Genomic DNA, 18,370 nt, shown 5'->3' with positions numbered 1-18,370 from the left:
GCATGACAAGCCAGTGTGTCTAACCTACTATGCCACCTACTTCCCCGCGCACCCCCCCACCCCTCACTTTTCGTTTTAAATCACATTTGATCCAAGCTAAACAGTTATAGGAACAGGAGTAGGCCATTCAGCCCCTCCAGCCTGTTCCACCATTCAATGAGATGATGGTTGATCTATACCCCGACTCCATTTACCTGCCTTGACTCCATATCCCTTAATACCCTCGGCTGGCAAAAATCTATCGATCTCAGATTTAAAATGATTAATTGAGTTAGCATCTACTGCTTTTTGTGGGAAAGAATTCCACACTTCTACCACCTTTATCGCGAAGAAGTGTTATCTAACGTCTCTCCTGAATGACCTGGTTCTGATTTTAAGATTATGTCCCCTTGTCCTGGACTCCCCCACCAGCAGAAGAAGTTTCTCTCTAGCTACCCTATCATTTCCTTTCAAAATCCTAAAAACCTCAATCCCTTGACCTTCTATATTCCAAGGAATACAAGCCTAGTTTATGTAATCTCACCTCATAGTTTAATCCTTAGAGCCCTGGTAACATTCTGGTGAATCTGCATTGCACTCCTTCCAAGCCCATATATCCTCTCGAAGGTGCAGTGCCCAGAACTGTACACAGTACTCCAGATGTGGACAAACAGGGCTTTGTATAGCTGTAGGAAACTGCTTCCCCGTTATATTCTAGCTTTCTAGATGTAAAGGCTAACATTCCATTAGAATTACACTCAAATCCCTCTCTGGCTCAGTAATACTTAACCAGTTTTTGTGATGGGGAAGGGGAAGACAGGCCTACATAGGATTCATCCCTATTGTAAAGTGCAATCATATCATACCAAGTCTCTCTCAATAGGAGTGCAGATTGGAAAATCAGGTGCATAGATCAGAATGCTGCACTCTTGATTTCCTGGTAATTTTTGGACTTTGGTTCAATGGTTGCCAATTGGGAACTTTCAGCATTCCACGGAGACAGCTCATCTAAGGGCAATATCAATTTTAAAACTTCGCACCATGAACTGCTTTTCTTCCCTTCCCTTCTACTTTATAATGCTTCCTGGATATTCTTTGACTAGAGAAGGCAACATTGAGAACCCAAGTAACTAGAATTACATAGAATTTTCAGCACAGAAACAGGCGGGGAGTGGACCTGGGAGGAGCACCAGAGCGGCAGGAAGTTTAAAAGCGGCGGGGCAGCAGTGAGGCCTCCAGAACCGGCGGGGAGCAGACCTGGGAAGAGCACCAGAGTGGCGGGGAGTTTAAAAGCGGCGAGGCAGAGGAGAGGCCTACACCGAGACACTCGCTGAGACCAGCGGTGGAGAGGCCTACACCGAGACCCTGGCTGAGACCAGCGGTGGAGAGGCCTACACCGAGACCCTGGCTGAGACCAGCGGTGGAGAGGCCTACACCGAGACCCTGGCTGAGAACTGCGGTGGAGAGGCCTACACCGTGACCCTGGCTGAGAACAGCGGTGGAGAGGCCTACACCGTGACCCTGGCTGAGAACAGCGGTGGAGAGGCCTACACCGTGACCCTGGCTGAGAACAGCGGTGGAGAGGCCTACACCGAGACCCTGGCTGAGACCAGCGGTGGAGAGGCCTACACCGAGACCCTGACTGAGACCAGCGATGGAGGGGCCTACACCGAGACCCTGACTGAGACCAGCGGTGGAGGGGCCTACACCGAGACCCTGACTGAGACCAGCGGTGGAGGGGCCTACACCGAGACCCTGACTGAGACCAGCGGTGGAGAGGCCTACACCGAGACCCTGGCTGAGAACAGCGGTGGAGAGGCCTACACCGAGACCCTGGCTGAGAACAGCGGTGGAGAGGCCTACACCGAGACCCTGGCTGAGACCAGCGGTGGAGAGGCCTACACCGAGACCCTGGCTGAGAACAGCGGTGGAGAGGCCTACACCGAGACCCTGGCTGAGACCAGCGGTGGAGAGGCCTACACCGAGACCCTGACTGAGACCAGCGGTGGAGAGGCCTACACCGAGACCCTGGCTGAGACCAGCGATGGAGAGGCCTACACCGAGACCCTGACTGAGACCAGCGATGGAGAGGCCTACACCGAGACACTCGCTGAGACCAGCGGTGGAGAGGCCTACACCGAGACCCTGACTGAGACCAGCGGTGGAGAGGCCTACACCGAGACCCTGGCTGAGACCAGCGATGGAGAGGCCTACACCGAGACCCTGACTGAGACCAGCGGTGGAGGGGCCTACACCGAGACCCTGACTGAGACCAGCGGTGGAGAGGCCTACACCGAGACCCTGGCTGAGAACAGCGGTGGAGAGGCCTACACCGAGACCCTGGCTGAGAACAGCGGTGGAGAGGCCTACACCGAGACCCTGGCTGAGAACAGCGGTGGAGAGGCCTACACCGAGACTCTGGCTGAGACCAGCGGTGGAGGGGCCTACACCGAGACCCTGACTGAGACCAGCGGTAGAGAGGCCTACACCGAGACCCTGGCTGAGAACAGCGGTGGAGAGGCCTACACCGAGACCCTGGCTGAGACCAGCGGTGGAGAGGCCTACACCGAGACCCTGACTGAGACCAGCGGTGGAGAGGCCTACACCGAGACCCTGGCTGAGACCAGCGATGGAGAGGCCTACACCGAGACCCTGACTGAGACCAGCGATGGAGAGGCCTACACCGAGACACTCGCTGAGACCAGCGGTGGAGAGGCCTACACCGAGACCCTGACTGAGACCAGCGGTGGAGAGGCCTACACCGAGACCCTGGCTGAGACCAGCGATGGAGAGGCCTACACCGAGACCCTGGCTGAGACCAGCGATGGAGAGGCCTACACCGAGACCCTGGCTGAGACCAGCGATGGAGAGGCCTACACCGAGACACTCGCTGAGACCAGCGGTGGAGAGGCCTACACCGAGACCCTGACTGAGACCAGCGGTGGAGAGGCCTACACCGAGACCCTGACTGAGACCAGCGGTGGAGAGGCCTACACCGAGACCCTGACTGAGACCAGCGGTGGAGGGGCCTACACCGAGACACTCGCTGAGACCAGCGGTGGAGAGGCCTACACCGAGACCCTGACTGAGACCAGCGGTGGAGAGGCCTACACCGAGACCCTGACTGAGACCAGCGGTGGAGAGGCCTACACCGAGACCCTGACTGAGACCAGCGGTGGAGAGGCCTACACCGAGACCCTGGCTGAGACCAGCGATGGAGTTCCAGAGATGACATCACCAGTGAAAAAGTGAGGTGGCGCAGGGGAAGCAGCTGATTGGTAAGTAGGTTCAGGTGAGTATTTCCACTATTCTACAGTGCAGTAACTAAAGTAAAAAGAAAGGCAAGGTCTGCAGGTCTGATAGCAAGTAGTGTTTTTTTTAGTGAATCAAGGTCCCTAGTGGAGTTAACATTCTCTAAATTAAGAGTAATTTAAAGGAGTAAACTCCTTAAAGGGAGTAACTAACGAGCTTAATCTAAGGCAAGTTATGGCAGCAGAGCTCGCACCCGTGATATGCTCCTCCTGCACTAGGTGGGAAGTCATGGACACTATCGGTGTCCCTGGCAACCGTGTGTGCAGGAAGTGTGTCCAGCTGCAGCTACTGGCTAACCACATTTCGGAGCTGGAGCTGTGGGTGGATTCACTGTGGAGCATCCGCAATGCTGAGATTATCATGGATAGCACATTCAGTGAGGTGGTCACACCGCAGGTAAAGATTACGCAGCCAGAAAGGAAATGGGTGACTGCCAGGCAGAGTAAAAGGACTAGGCAGGTAGAGCAGGAGTCCCCTGGGGCCATCTCCATCTCAAACAGATATACTGCTTTGTATATTGTTGGGGGGGATGGCTTATCAGGGGAATGCAGCAAGAGCCAAGACCAAGACACCACGAGTGACTCAGCTGCACAGGAGGGGAGGAAAAAGAATGGGAGAGCAATAGTGATAGGGGATTCCATCGTAAGGGGAACAGATAGGCGTTTCTGCGGCCGCAGACGTGACTCCAGGATGGTATGTTGCCTCCCTGGTGCTGGGGTCAAGGATGTCACGGATTGGTTGCAGGACATTCTGGAGGGGGAGGCTGAACAGCCAGAGGTCGTGGTCCATATCGGTACATCGGTAAAAAAAGGGATGTGGTCCTGCAAGCAGAATATAGGGAGTTAGGAAATAAATTAAAAAGCAGGACCTCTAAGGTAGTAATCTCAGGATTACTCCCAGTGCCACGTGCTAGCGAGAGCAGAAATAGGAGAATAGACCAGATGAATGCATGGGTTCAGAGGTGGTGTAGGAGGGAGGGGTTTAAATTCCTGAGGCATTGGGACCGATTCTGGGAAAGGCGGGACTTGTACAAGCTGGACGGGTTGCATCCAAGCAGAACCAGGACCAATATCCTCGCGGGCCATTTGCTAGTTCTGTTGGGGAGGATTTAAACTAGTATGGCAGGGGGATGGGAACCAAAGGGCAGGTACAGATAGGACAAATTCAGACCAGGAAACGGGAAGTAGAAAAGCAGTTAGTGACGTAGTTAGCGACTCAGAAAGGCAAAAGAAGCAAAGGATAAATAGTGTTCAGCACAGGAATTTGACGGGGTTAAAGGGTATATACTTCAATGCAAAGAGTATTACAAACAAAGCAGATGAGCTAAAGGCACAGATAGACACATGGCAGCATGATATCATTGCTATAATGGAAACCTGGCTTAAAGAGGGGGATAATTGGCAGTTCAATATCCCTGGATATAGAGTTTTCAGGCAGGATAGAGTGGGTGATAAAAAAGGAAGGGGGGTGGCATTATTGGTTAAAGAATCAATTACAGTTGTGAGAAGGGATGATACGCTAAATAGATCATCAATCGAGACCATATGGGTTGAGCTAAGAAATAAAAAAGGGGCAGTCACACTACTAGGAGTGTACTATAGACCCCCGAATAGCAAAAGGGAGATAGAAGAATAAATATGTAGGCAAATTTCTGAGTGCAAAAATAAGAGGGCAATAATAAGAGGACTTCAACTACCCTAACATCAACTGGGATTCAAACAGTGTGAGGGGCACAGAGGGCGCAAAATTCTTGATCGGTGTCCAGGAGAACTTTTTTGGCCAGTACGAGACAAGCCCAACAAGACGGAATACAATTCTAGATTTAGTCCTGGGAAATGAAGATAGGCAAGTGGGTGAAGTGACAATGTGTGACCATATTGGGGAGAGTGACCACAATTCAGTTAATTTTAGCATTATTATGGAAAAGGACAGAGTTAAATCAGGAGTAAACGTTTTAAATTGGGGGGGGGGGGGGGAAGGCAAATTTTACAGAACTAAGAGGTGATTTGGCAGAAGTGGACTGGACACAACTACTTGAGGAGAAATCAGTGGCAAGCCATTGGGAGGCACTAAAAAGTGAAATTCTACAGGTACAATGCAGACACGTCCCCTCAAAGAAAACGAGTGGCATTGCCAAATTTAGAGCCGCCTGGTTGTCTATAAGTATACGGGTCAAGATAAAGCAGATAAAGAAAGCTTATGACCGTCACAGAAAACTAAATACTGCAGAAAGCCTAGGAGTATAGAAAGTACAGGGATGATGTAAAAAAGGAAATAAGGAAAGCAAAGAGAGGGCATGAAAAAATATTAGCTAGTAGGATTAAAGAAAACCCAAAGATGTTCTATCTGTACATTTAGAACAAGAGGATAGCTAAGGAAAAGGTGGGACCTATCAGGGATGATAAGGGTAACTTGTGTGTAGAAGCAGATGATGTGGGTAGGGTTTTAAATGAATACTTTGTCTCCATATTCACAAAGGAAAGGGATGATCTGGATGTAGCAGTTAAAGAGAGGTGTGAAATATTGGATAAGGTAAACATAACGAGAGAGGAAGTACTAGAGGGACTGGAATCCTTGAAAGTTGATAAGTCACCAGGGCCAGATGGATTGTTTCCTCGGCTATTGAAGGAAGCCAGGGAGGAAATAGCGGATGCTCTGAGGATCATTTTCCAATCCTCACTAGATACAGGGGAAGTACTGGAGGACTGGTAGACTGGAAACATAGTACCATTGTTTAAAAAGGGTACGAGGGAAAGGCCGAACAATTATAGGTCGGTCAGTCTTACCTCGGTGGTGGACAAACTATTAGAATCAATACTGAGAGATAGGATAAACTGTCACTTGGAAAGGCATGGTTTAATCAGGGATAGTCAGCATAGATTTGTTCAGGGAAGGTCATGCCTTACAAATCTGATTGAATTCTTTGAAGAAGTGACAAGGAGGATTGATGAGGGTAGTGCAGTGGATGTTGTCTACATGGATTATAGTAAGGCATTTGACAAGGTCCCACATGGCAGACTGGTCAGAAAGGTAAAAGCCCATGGGATACAGGGAAATGTGGCGAATTGGATCCAAAATTGGCTCAGTAACAGGAAACAAAGGGTAAAAGTTGATGGATGTCTTTGCAAATGGAAATCCATTTCCAGTGGTGTGCCACAGGGCTCAGTGTTGGGTCCCTTGCTGGTTGTGGTATATGTTAATGATTTGGACTTGAATGTAGGGGGCATGATTGGCAAATTTTCAGATGACACAAAAATTGGTTGTGTAGTTGATAGTGAAGAGGATAGCTGTAGACTCCAAGAAGATTTCAATGGGTTGGTGGAGTGGGCGGAAAAGTGGCAAATGGAGTTCAACCCGGAGAAGTGTGAGGTAATGCACTTAGGGAGAGCAAACAGTAAAAGGGAATACGCAGTAAATGGGAATATATTGAGAGGGGTAGAGGAAGTGAGAGACCTTGGAGTGTATGTGCACAGGTCCCTGAAGGTGGCAGTACAGATAGATAAGGTTGTGAAGAAGGCATACGGAATGCTCTCCGTTATTAGCTGAGGAATAGAATACAAAAGCAGGGATGTAATGATGGAACTGTATAAAACGCTGGTAAGGCCACAGCTGGAGTATTGTGTGCAGTTCTCGTCACCACATTACAGGAAGGACGTATTTGCTCTGGAGAGAGTGCAGAGGAGATTTACAAGAATGTTGCCAGAGCTTGAAAATTGCAGCTATGGGGAGAGGTTGGATAGGCTGGGGTTGTTTTCCTTGGAGCAGAGGAGTGACTTGATTGAGGTGTACAAAATTATGACCGGCCCAGATAGAGTAGACAGGAAGTACCCGTTTCCCCTAGCGGAGAGTTCAAGAACTAGAGGACATAGATTTAAGCTGATTGGCGGAAGGATTAGAGGGGACATGAGGAAAAACGTTTTTACCCAGAGGGTAGTGGGTGTATGGAATTCGCTGCCTGAATTGGTGGTAGAGGCAAGGACCCTCAACTCTTTTAAAAAGTACCTGGACCTGCACCTAGTGCTGTAAGCTGCAGGGCTACGGACCAGGTGCTGGAAGGTGGGATTAGAATGGGCACCTGGTTGTTCTTCGAGCCGGCACAGACACGATGGGCTGAATAGCCCCCTTCTGTGCTGTATCTTTTCTATGGTTCTATGCCATTCAGCTCTTACAAGCCTTCTCACACCCTACTTCATCTAACCTTATCAGCAAAATCTCCTATTCCCTTCTCCCTCTTGTACTTATCTAGCTTCCCCTTAAATGCATCAATGATGTGCTCTATAACTGGATCATTTAAGCATGTTCAGTATGGAAATAAAAACTTCTAAACTACGCTAGGTCAGAAAGAAAACAACAAGGAGGTACCCCAAGGGGTTTCGTACTTTGAAACTGAAATTTACGTGGTGGTGGTGCTGGACGAGTTTCTCACTCATTCAACCTCCATACGTAGGAGTATATGTGTAGCACAGAAACGAGCAACTCAGGTGACCCACATCTTCTGGCTCTCTTAGAGCAAATCACAACTGAAGCACCCATCGCCCACAGCTACTGGGTCAACGCAATAATGTTAAGTGAAGGTATAAAGACTACTTGAGGTAACTTTTGAGAGAAGTATTTCAAATGCAAGTCTAAGTGACTATTGCTTTAGTACAGCAAACTAACACTTGCTCGTGGGCACACCCTGCCAGGAAATAACACGGAGATAGACTCCAACATCCAGTTTGCTAATCTTTGTTCAGCAATGTGTTTATTTAGCATGTTTCCAAATGAAACTGTCTAGACTACCATGTCTTTCTTTTTTTTTAAAATTTGTTCATAGGATGTAGGCATCACTGGCAAGGCCAGCATTTATTGCCCATCCCTAATTGCCCTTGAGAAGGTGGTGGTGAGCCGCTGCAGTCCATGGGGTGAAGGTTCTCCCACAGTGCTGTCAGGTAGGGAGTTCCAGGATTTTGACCCAGCTACGATGAAGGAAAGGCATAATATTTCCAAGTCGGGATGGTGTGTGACTTGGAGGGGAATGTCCAGGTGGTAGAAGTCACGGGATTGGGAGGTGCTGTCGAAGAAGCCTTGGCGAGTTGCTGCAGTGCATCCTGTAGATGGAACATACGGCAGCCATAGGTTGCCGGTGGTGAAGGAAGTGAATGTTTAGGGTGCCAATCAAATGAGCTGCTTTGTCCTGAATGGTGTCGAGCTTCTTGTGTTGTTGGAGCTGCACTCATCCAGGCAAATGGAGAGTATTCCATCACACTCCTGACTTGTGCCTTGTAGATGGTGGAAAGGCTTTGAGGAGTCAGGAGGTGAGTCACTTGCCACAGAATACCCAGCCTCTGACCTGCTCTTGTAGCCACAGTATTTATGTGGCTGGTCCAGTTAAGTTTCTGGTCAATGGTGACCCCCAGGATGTTGATGGTGGGGGATTCGGCGATGGTAATGCCGTTGAATGTCAAGGGGAGGTGGTTAGACTCTCTCTTGTTGCAGATGGTCATTGCCTGGCTCTTGTCTGGTCCACATATGTCCTGTCCCCAAAAAGCAGGACAAATCCAATCCGGCCAATTACCACCCCATCAGTCTACTCTCAATTATCAGCAAAGCGATGGAAGGCATTGTCAACAGTACTATCAAGCAGCACTTACTCAGTTTGGGTTCTGCCAGGACCACTCAGCTCCAGACCTCAGTACAGCCTTGGCCCAAACATGGACAAAAAAAAGAGCTAAATCCCAGAGGTGAGGTGAGGTGAGAGTGACTGCCCTTGGCATCAAGGCAGCATTTGACTGAGTGTGGCACCAAGGAGCCCTAATAAAATTGAAGTAAATCAAATTAACTTTACATTCAGCAATTGATAGAACAACTTATATGTGTATAGTGCTCATTAAGTACAAATATGTTTCAAGACATTTTACTTCGTGGACTTTGAGCAGACACCAAGCGAGGGATGGGGGAGGAGGAGAAAGGAAATGGTTAAGGAGGGACAAAAGCACAAAGAGGGTCGGAAGTAGATTTTTGAAGGTGAAAAGGAAGGTGATAAGGTAGAATTGCAAGGAGGTAGTTCCAGAGGGCAGGGCAAGGCAGTCTGGTTGAAAGGAGCAGCTGCCAATTGTGGAGCAGGCATTTTTGAAGTAGGCTAGTGTTGGAAAACCAGAGGGACGAGGTTATTGAGGGATTTGATGATGAGGACAAGAATCTTAATTTGATTCTCTGGGACACAGGAAGCCAGTGTAACTTGGTGAGGACATGTGGGCTTTGTGCAGGCAAGGAATAGGTAATTGCATTCTAGATGACATACAGTTGATGAATTGTAGAAGCAGAGAGATCTGTATGGTCACCTCTGCTGTCCCCCAAGGTTCCATCCTTAGCCTCCCTCCACCTAATTATTTACATACTGCCTCTTGGCAACGTTATCTGGAATCATGGGTCAATTTTCTCACGTATGTTGATGGCACCCATCTCTACTTTATCACCTACTGAAATGATCGTATAGCTGCTGCTATTGTCACCAATTACCTGTCTGTAAGAACTGGAAGAACCAAAATGTCCCCCAGCTAAATATCAGCAAAACCGAGGCCATCTGACCTCAACTTCGTCTCCCTCCCTGGCTGTCAGCTTATGCTTAACCCAGATATGCGGAACCTCATCATATTGCTCGACCCAGAGTTCAGCTTCCTCCCCCACATGCTAACTGTCACCAAGACTGCTCTCTTTCATCTCCCCATCATTGCCTACATTTTTAAAATGACAATTTCTTGAGACAAATTAAATTCAAGATTCAATTTTTTTGAATGGCAGACAAATGAGTCTTGAGAACTACCTCATCTGCATACTAAACAAGGTGTCCACCTGTGACATGGTATATGTTGGTTCCATTTAACTGCACAGCCTACCCTTCAACAAAAAGCAGGATGCAATTCAGAAGTACAGGATAGGAATGCATGAGAAACATTCTGATCTACTGAGAGTAAGGAGGCAGAGAACCTGAAGCAGATTTCAGAAGGTCACACCAGGGTATCAGACCTCAAAAGTAGTACAAAAATCATGACTGGTTCAAATGAGATGTTATCAAATAACTTGATATAGCAAAAAAAAAAGGTACCTTTTAGGAAAAAATAACCAAAAAAACAAAATCAAGTACCCCAATTTTTTTCTAAAACTACCATTCATGACCCACAAAACTAAGCAAAAAAAACCCCAAATAATTTCAAGTTGTTTTCCACCATCATAATCCTTCAGGGGGTCAGCCTTGGCTCAGTGGCAGCTACTCTTCGACTCGGAGTCAGAAGGTCATAGGTTCAAGTCCTACTCCAGAGGCTTGACCAACAGACACCAGGATGTAGCTTGGATGGTAGCGAAAAGGGCCCTCCCAGTGCCGTCTTTCCTCCACGCACAGAATCTCAGCGCCACCGCGAGATTCCCTCAAGGTTGCAGCAGGAACGAGACCGTCACCCACCTCCTGATGGACTGCCCCAGGCGCAGATGGTGTGGAGAGAGATGCGTTGGTACCTGTCCTGGTTCATCCCCAACAGCTCAGTAACACAGGACGCTGTGGGCTACAGGTTGTTCCCCCGGACAGATATCAACTGCTGCTGGAAGACCATCAACTCGGTGGAGGCCCTTTGGTCTGCCTGAAACCTGCTAATCTTCCAGCTGAAGGAGCTGTCCACAACCGAGTGTTGCCAACTGGCACACCAAGGTCCAGGAGTACATGCTGCAGGACGCACTGAAGGGAGGCATGGTCTACGCAAAGGGTCTATGTGGAAAGGCCACCGTATAAGGCTATCCCGCCTTTGTATTGTAAAGAATGCATTAGATATGATGGGATCAGAGTATGTATGATCTGTATTGTTTGAATTGTAATTGTGTATTTACATTGAAGTGGGTGTATCTTTAAACTTTTTTTATAAAGTATATTTTGAAATAAAAAATCCTGTACTGTACTGTCAGAGGTACTGTCTTTCAGAAAAGATGTTAAAACAAGGCCTCATCTGCCAGTTCAAGGTGGATGTAAAAATCCCATTGCACTATTTAGAGAGCAAGGAAGTTCTCCCAGTATCCTGGCTAATATTTATCACTCAATAAACATCACTGAAACAGACTATCTGGTCACTTATTGCATTGCTGTTTGTGGAACTTTGCTGTATGCAAATCACCTACCATGTTTGTCTACAGTACAACAGTGACTATACTTCAAAAGTAATTCATTGGCTGTGAAGCACTTTGGGATGTCCTGAGGATATGAAAAGGTTCTATATAAATGCAAGTTTCTTTTGAAACTTAGATCAGTGTATAATCAGCTAAAAAAAAAAAATTAACAAGCACATAAAATATACACAATTCTGAAAAAAAACTCGCTAAAAAAAAAAGCCATCAAATTGGTCCTTTAATGTTAGAAATGGCTGCAAGAAGTTGGCCAACGTAAGCCTGCTCCTCTGTCTGGAGCCCCAAGTTGGAAATTTTATCTGGTTGCTGTGGACAAATTAGTTGTAATTTCACGGAGGCAGGTGAAAACTGCAACAGGTACACCAATAACCCAAATCACATGATAACCAGGTTGAAAAGGGCTGGGGAGTTATAACGACTATTGACAAATCCTATGAGAGCACAGCAGAGTTAGGAGTTTCCACTTTGTTCCTGAGGAACTACAATACAATTAGACAGAAAACTACTGAATAACTAATACCCTGCCCGAAAATGGAGAATATTTCATTTTTTCCTGCATTTTAATAAATAAAATCCTGAACAATGTTGAATGGGATTGCATTTTTTAATACCACTGATGGTGCAAATATCTGTCCCTAAGCCAAAGGGAGAGATTTATGAAAGTCTGATGTAGACCTCAAATATTATGGCTGCAGTCAGCTAACTAGATCCGGGTCATGGCAAATTACAATCTGTTCGGGTACTGGTCAGTGGAGACTTCAACAACTGGAAAGGTTTCACTGGGTAATGTTATGCCAACTACAGTTTCATCATGAACTATAAATCCATTGTGGGAAGCAGTTGGTAAAAAATATCCTTCATAATCAAGTACATACCCAAGAAAAAAAAAGGAAAGTTTTGGACAGGCAAGAGGGAAGAACAAACAAATAAAGCATTAGCATCTTACAAAAATACTAGGAAAATCCACCATGGGAGAAAGAAGAAAATATACATAACTGGGAATAAAAAGTTTTGCAAGAGAAGAACAAAGTTACTTGCAAGTTCAATAAAGCAGTAGGCAACTAGTATTACAGCAATAATTTTCTGACTTTCGCCCCTTGCCCACCGAGAATGCATATCTGAAATTCTGGCATGTGCTGTGCATGAAATTCAGATCATTATTTTAAAATGGGTGGCATTGTGCTAGAATTTCCAATATGTGCCCCTGGCAGGCGAGGTTGCCTGCTGTGCGTGCAAAGTCTGAAAACGACCCCTTACCTCTGTGAGGCCTGGATCTTTTAGTCTCAAAAAGGTATATATTTTACCTTGCCAATCATAGGATGTATTGCTTTAGTAGATGTGTTGCATCATGGTGACCGGTGAATCATTGCTGCGCTTCGATTACAGACACACAATAGTCACGCATGCCACAGGACATATTATATATTGTGCGTGATATGGTCCAATGCTCCAGTCGCACAACAGCAGTGTTTGACCGACCACACGCAACTGCATAAAATCTTACCATGACATTATTTATCTTTCCAATTGTTCTTTCTTTGCCAACTCTGAGCTGCTTTACTTATCGCACTCTTCCTTTTCTGTCATTTCCTGCTTCACTTCTCACCCCCTCAACCCCATGCCATTTGAGCACAATATCCCTTCAGAAGTAGTCAGTCAATCAGTACTGCTTTCTCTTCTACTATAATTCAAGATATCCCAACCAATCTCTAATATGGAATAGCAGTTTCCTACAACAGGAATGCATCACTTTCACATCACAGAGCAGGTTGAGATAGGCCGACCTACTAATGATGTTTCCTGACTCGCACTGTAACAGCAAAATTGAGCAGATATTTATGGAGGTAGACAAAGACAAAGGAGCAGGCAAGTAGATGAGATGATTAAAAAGAGCAAGAGAAGCATATACAAAAATATTGCTGTTCCTTCAGCGTTGCTGGGTCAAAATCCTGGAATTCCCTACTTAACATTGTAGTAGTACTTCCACCATCGGAACTGCAGTGTTTCATAGTCTCAAGATAAGGGGTCGGCCATTTAGGACAGAGATGAGGAAAAATTTCTTCACTCAGAGGGTTGTGGTTCTTTGGAATTCTCTACCCCAGAGGACTGTGCATGCTCAGTCGTTGAGTATATTCAACGCCAAGATCCATAGATTTTTAGACACGAAGGGAATCAAGGGATATGGGGATAGGGCAGGAAGGTGGAGTTGAGGTAGATCAGCAGTGATCTTATTGAATAGCAGAACAGGTTCAAGGGGCCGTATGGCCTGCTCCTATTTCTTATGTTCTTAACCTCCATCACCTTTTCAAGGGCAACCAGAGATGGGCAATAAATGTCAGTGATGTCCATATGAATGAATTTTAAAAAAGGAAAAAAACCAAAAAAATTGCCCAGGAAGTGAATGAAAAAGTCAAGGAGGAGAAAAAGTCAAAAACACAAAGTAAACAATATGTACAATTTTAATAAGTCTGGAAAAGTGAAACCATGAAATGTGGAAACTGTTCTTGTTTGTATAACAAAAAACATGAAATACAAAAATAGAAAAGCAGGACGAGATTGGACAAGATATAAGAGCACTGGCAGCATTTGTTTACTTACAATGTACATAGAACAAACATATATTGCCAAACATTAATAGCCAAAGCAAGCCATGTAAACATAGCACTGTCCTACATTAAAAACAAATTATGCTTTTCATCTACTTCCTCAATATAATAAGCACATTGTGACAGTGTTGGTCTGGAAAGACGCACACTTTTGCTAAAAGCAAGCTGTAGCCAGGTTAAAACTTACTCAACTTGGAAAAGTAAAAGAATTACAAAATCTTTACATTTATGACGTTAAAGCAGTTTGACCAGTTTGCAGTGAAATCAAAATATTCTATGCAAATGACTAACAAAAAGCTCGTTTTGACAAGTTGGCAGTGATACCCATCAGTTTTGACATATTATTGGTGCAATATTACATTCCAAAAGAGCCAAATGACTAGTTATGATACATATGCTGCAAAGATTAGTCCCTACAAGTTGTCCAATTGGGTCCAAAATTTGACAATTTTTGCAGCGTCCAGTTTTCTATTGCAGCAGACCCAGAGTACCAATCTGGATTGACACAGGTAGGCGTTGTCTCAGAAATAATGCAATGCTCAATAGTAAATGGACCCCTTCCACTGAAGCCTGCAGTTCCACAAGTTGGGACCACTGAACACTGCAGTGCCAGTAGTTGAATTCTTTCACTTGGAACAACTGTTGCTATTCTTAGTCCAAACAAATGACCTTCATGTGGAGTCCAGAACAGGGAGGCATAACCTTGGAATTAGAGCCAAGGCCATTCAGGGTGATGTCAAGAGGCACTTCACACAAAAGGTGGTGGAAATCTGGAACTCTCTCCCTCAAAAAGCTATTGAGGCTAGGTCAATTAAAAGTTTCAAAACAGAGATTGATAATACCCTTGCCTAACAAAAATCTTAAGGGTTACGGAACCAAAGCAGGTAGATGGAGTTAAGATACAGCTCAGCCTTGATTTGATTGAATGGCAGAACAGGCTTGAGTGGCTGACTGGCCTACTCCTGCTCCTGCTCCGACGTTCCTCATTTTCAGATGATCTTAGATATAATCCCAAGGTTAAAAGGAACATTAAAGATGAAGAGAACCCCTGGAGATGAGTATTGCTAATGATGTAAGAACAATACTAGATAGATCTCAATTGTCACTAAAAGGATAGAATAGTCATTAAAAAGGATAGAACTCAACAGATAAAAGTGCAGTGAAATTAAAGATAGTTTAAATGTTGTTTATTTTCCAGGAATATTCAGCAGATGATAATATTAACTTGCTATCTGATTTATGTTGTACACTCTGTAACCTAAAAGATTTTGAAGTCAATATGGTAGATTTAGCTTGTTAAATTAGAGGAATTAAAAAAGCCATATCTCTCTCTCTCTTACGGTACTGAAGGGGGTCATGGATGAAATATGGGGGACCCGATCAGAGGAATCATTAGGCACTGTTAAAGTTCTACAGGGCTGGAAGTAGGAATACATAGCACCTATTTTTAAAAAGGGATGACAAATTTGGCCCAGGCAATTTATAGATCCATTTATCTGTTATTAATGCTAGGCTAAATAATGGAACCTAACATTGAAGGCTGCAAGACCACATATGTAGCAATATCTTAAGTTTATACTGGCTGTTCCTTCAGTGGAAAGATCCTGCATGACATATCCACACTTTTTTGTGGACTTTACAGATTAAGTAGATAGTGGCACTCTGGTATATTTTGACTTTTGAAAAAGATTTAAAAATTAACTTTGGCAAAAGCAAAGTACAGCACATCAAAAAATAAGGATCCTACGCATACAGCAAATAGAACTGAATTAGCACAGGGTGGCTCAGAAAGAAACAGAAAATAGAATATAACAATTTACAAAAGTTATGCTAAGGCTCAACAATTAACTGGCCAGACCACACTTAGAATGTTTTCAATTTTGAGCAAAACTAAAAAGGGTATACTTGCATTTGAATAAGGAAATAGGAAAAAGTAACGAGTATACAGTGGATGAGACATTACCAACAAGCCAGGGGATCAACCCTGGTTCAATGAGGAGTGTAGAAGAGCATGCCAGGAGCAGCACCAGGCGTACCTAAAAATGAGGTGCCAACCTGGTGAAGCAACAACTCAGGACTACATGCATGCTAAACAGCGGAAGCAACATGCGATAGACAGAGCTAAGCGATTCCACAAGCAATGGATCAGATCAAAGCGCTGCAGTCCTGCCACATCCAATTGTGAATGGTGGTGGACAATTAAACAACTAACGGGAGGAGGAGGCTCTGCAAACATCCCCATCCTCAATGATGGCGGAGTCCAGCACGTGAGTGCAAAAGACAAGTCTGGTGCGTTTGCAACCATCTTCCGCCAGAAGTGCCGAGTGGATGATCCATCTCGGCCTCCTCCCGATATCCCCACCTTCACAGAAGCCAGTCTTCAGCCAATTTGATGCACTCCACGTGATATCAAGAAACGGCTGCGTGCACTGGATACAGCAAAGACTATGAGCCCCAACCACATCCCAGCTGTAGTGCTGAAGGCTTGTGCTCCAGAACTAGCTGCGCCTCTAGCCAAGCTGTTCCAGTACAGCTACAACACTGGCATCTACCGGACAATGTAGAAAATTGCCCAGGTATGTCCTGTCCACAAAAAGCAGGACAAATACAATCCGGCCAATTACCGCCCCATCAGTCTACTCTCAATCATCAGCACAGTGATGGAAGGTGTCGTCGACAGTGCTATCAAGCGGCACTTACTCACCAATAACCTGCTCACCGATGCTCAGTTTGGGTTCCGCCAGGACCACTCGGCTCCAGACCTCATTACAGCCTTGGTCCAAACATGGACAAAAGAGCTGAATTCCAGAGGTGAGGTGAGAGTGACTGCCCTTGACATCAAGGCAGCATTTGACCTAGTGTGGCACCAAGGAGCCCTAGTAAAATTGAAGTCAATGGGAATCAGGGGGAAAACTCTCCAGTGGCTGGAGTCATACCTAGCACAAAGGAAGATGGTAGTGGTTGTTGGAGGCCAATCATCTCAGGCCCAGGACATTGCTGCAGGAGTTCCTCAGGGCAGTGTCCTAGGCCCAACCATCTTCAGCTGCTTCATCAATGGCCTTCACTCCATCATAAGGTCAGAAATGGGGATGTTCGCTGATGATTGCAGTGTTCAGTTCCATTTGCAATCCCTCAAATAACAAAGCAGTCCGAGCCCACATGCAGCAAGACCTGGACAACATCCAGGCTTGGGCTCATAAGTGGCAAGTAACATCCGCGCCAGACAAGTGCCAGGCAATGACCATCTCCAACAAGAGAGAGTCTAATCACCTCCCCTTGACATTCAACGGCATTACCATCGCTGAATCCCCCACCAACATCCTGGGGGTCACCATTGACCAGAATCTTAACTGGAGCAGCCATATAAATACTGTGGCTACAAGAGCAGGTCAGAGGCTGGGTATTCTGCGGCGAGTGACTCACCTCCCGACTCCCCAAAGCCTTTCCACCATCTACAAGGCACAAGTCAGGAGTGTGATGGAAAACTCTCCGCTTGCTTGGATGAGTGCAGCTCCAACACTCAAGAAGCTCGACACCATCCAAGATAAGGCAGCCCGCTTGATTGGCACCCCATCCACCCTAAACATTCACTCCCTTCACCACCGGCGCACAGTGGCTGCAGTATGCACCATCCACAGGATGCACTGCAGCAACTCGCCAAGGCTTCTTCGACAGCACCTCCCAAACCCGCGACCTCTACCACCCAGAAGGACAAGGGCAGCAGGCACATGGGAACAACACCACCTGCACGTTCCCCTCCAAGGTCACACACCATCCCGACTTGGAAATATATCACCGTTCCTTCATCATCGCTGGGTCAAAATCCTGGAACTCCCTTCCTAACAGCACTGTGGGAGAATCTTCACCACACGGACTACAGCGGTTCACCACCACCTTCTCAAGGTCAATTAGGGGTGGGCAATAAAGCCGGCCTCGCCACCGACGCCCACATCCCATGAACGAATAAAAAAAAGTGCTTTACAATCCAGAAAGGCAAAATATAAAATTATTAAAATGGTATCAATAAACTAAACCCAGATTACTACTTAGGCTAAAAGTTAGAACAGAACACCCAAATGGAAATTAGCAAAACATAAATTTAGAATGACAATAGGAAGAATGCATTAACTCTGATAAATGTTTGGAACTTACCAGACAGGGCAGTAGTGAGGTTGTTCAAGATGCAGTTTGATGTTATAATGGGAGAGTTAAGGTTCCAGAGGGACCATATATATGGAATCATATATATAAAAATATGATTTTTATATTCTTAATACCTGCATCAAACTTCAGTTTTATATGTTCCCATAACAAATAACTGA

The sequence above is a fragment of the Heptranchias perlo genome, chromosome 5, assembly GCF_035084215.1.
Source record: "Heptranchias perlo isolate sHepPer1 chromosome 5, sHepPer1.hap1, whole genome shotgun sequence".
Taxonomy (NCBI): domain Eukaryota; kingdom Metazoa; phylum Chordata; class Chondrichthyes; order Hexanchiformes; family Hexanchidae; genus Heptranchias; species Heptranchias perlo.
Note: the sequence above shows the minus strand (reverse complement) of the source record.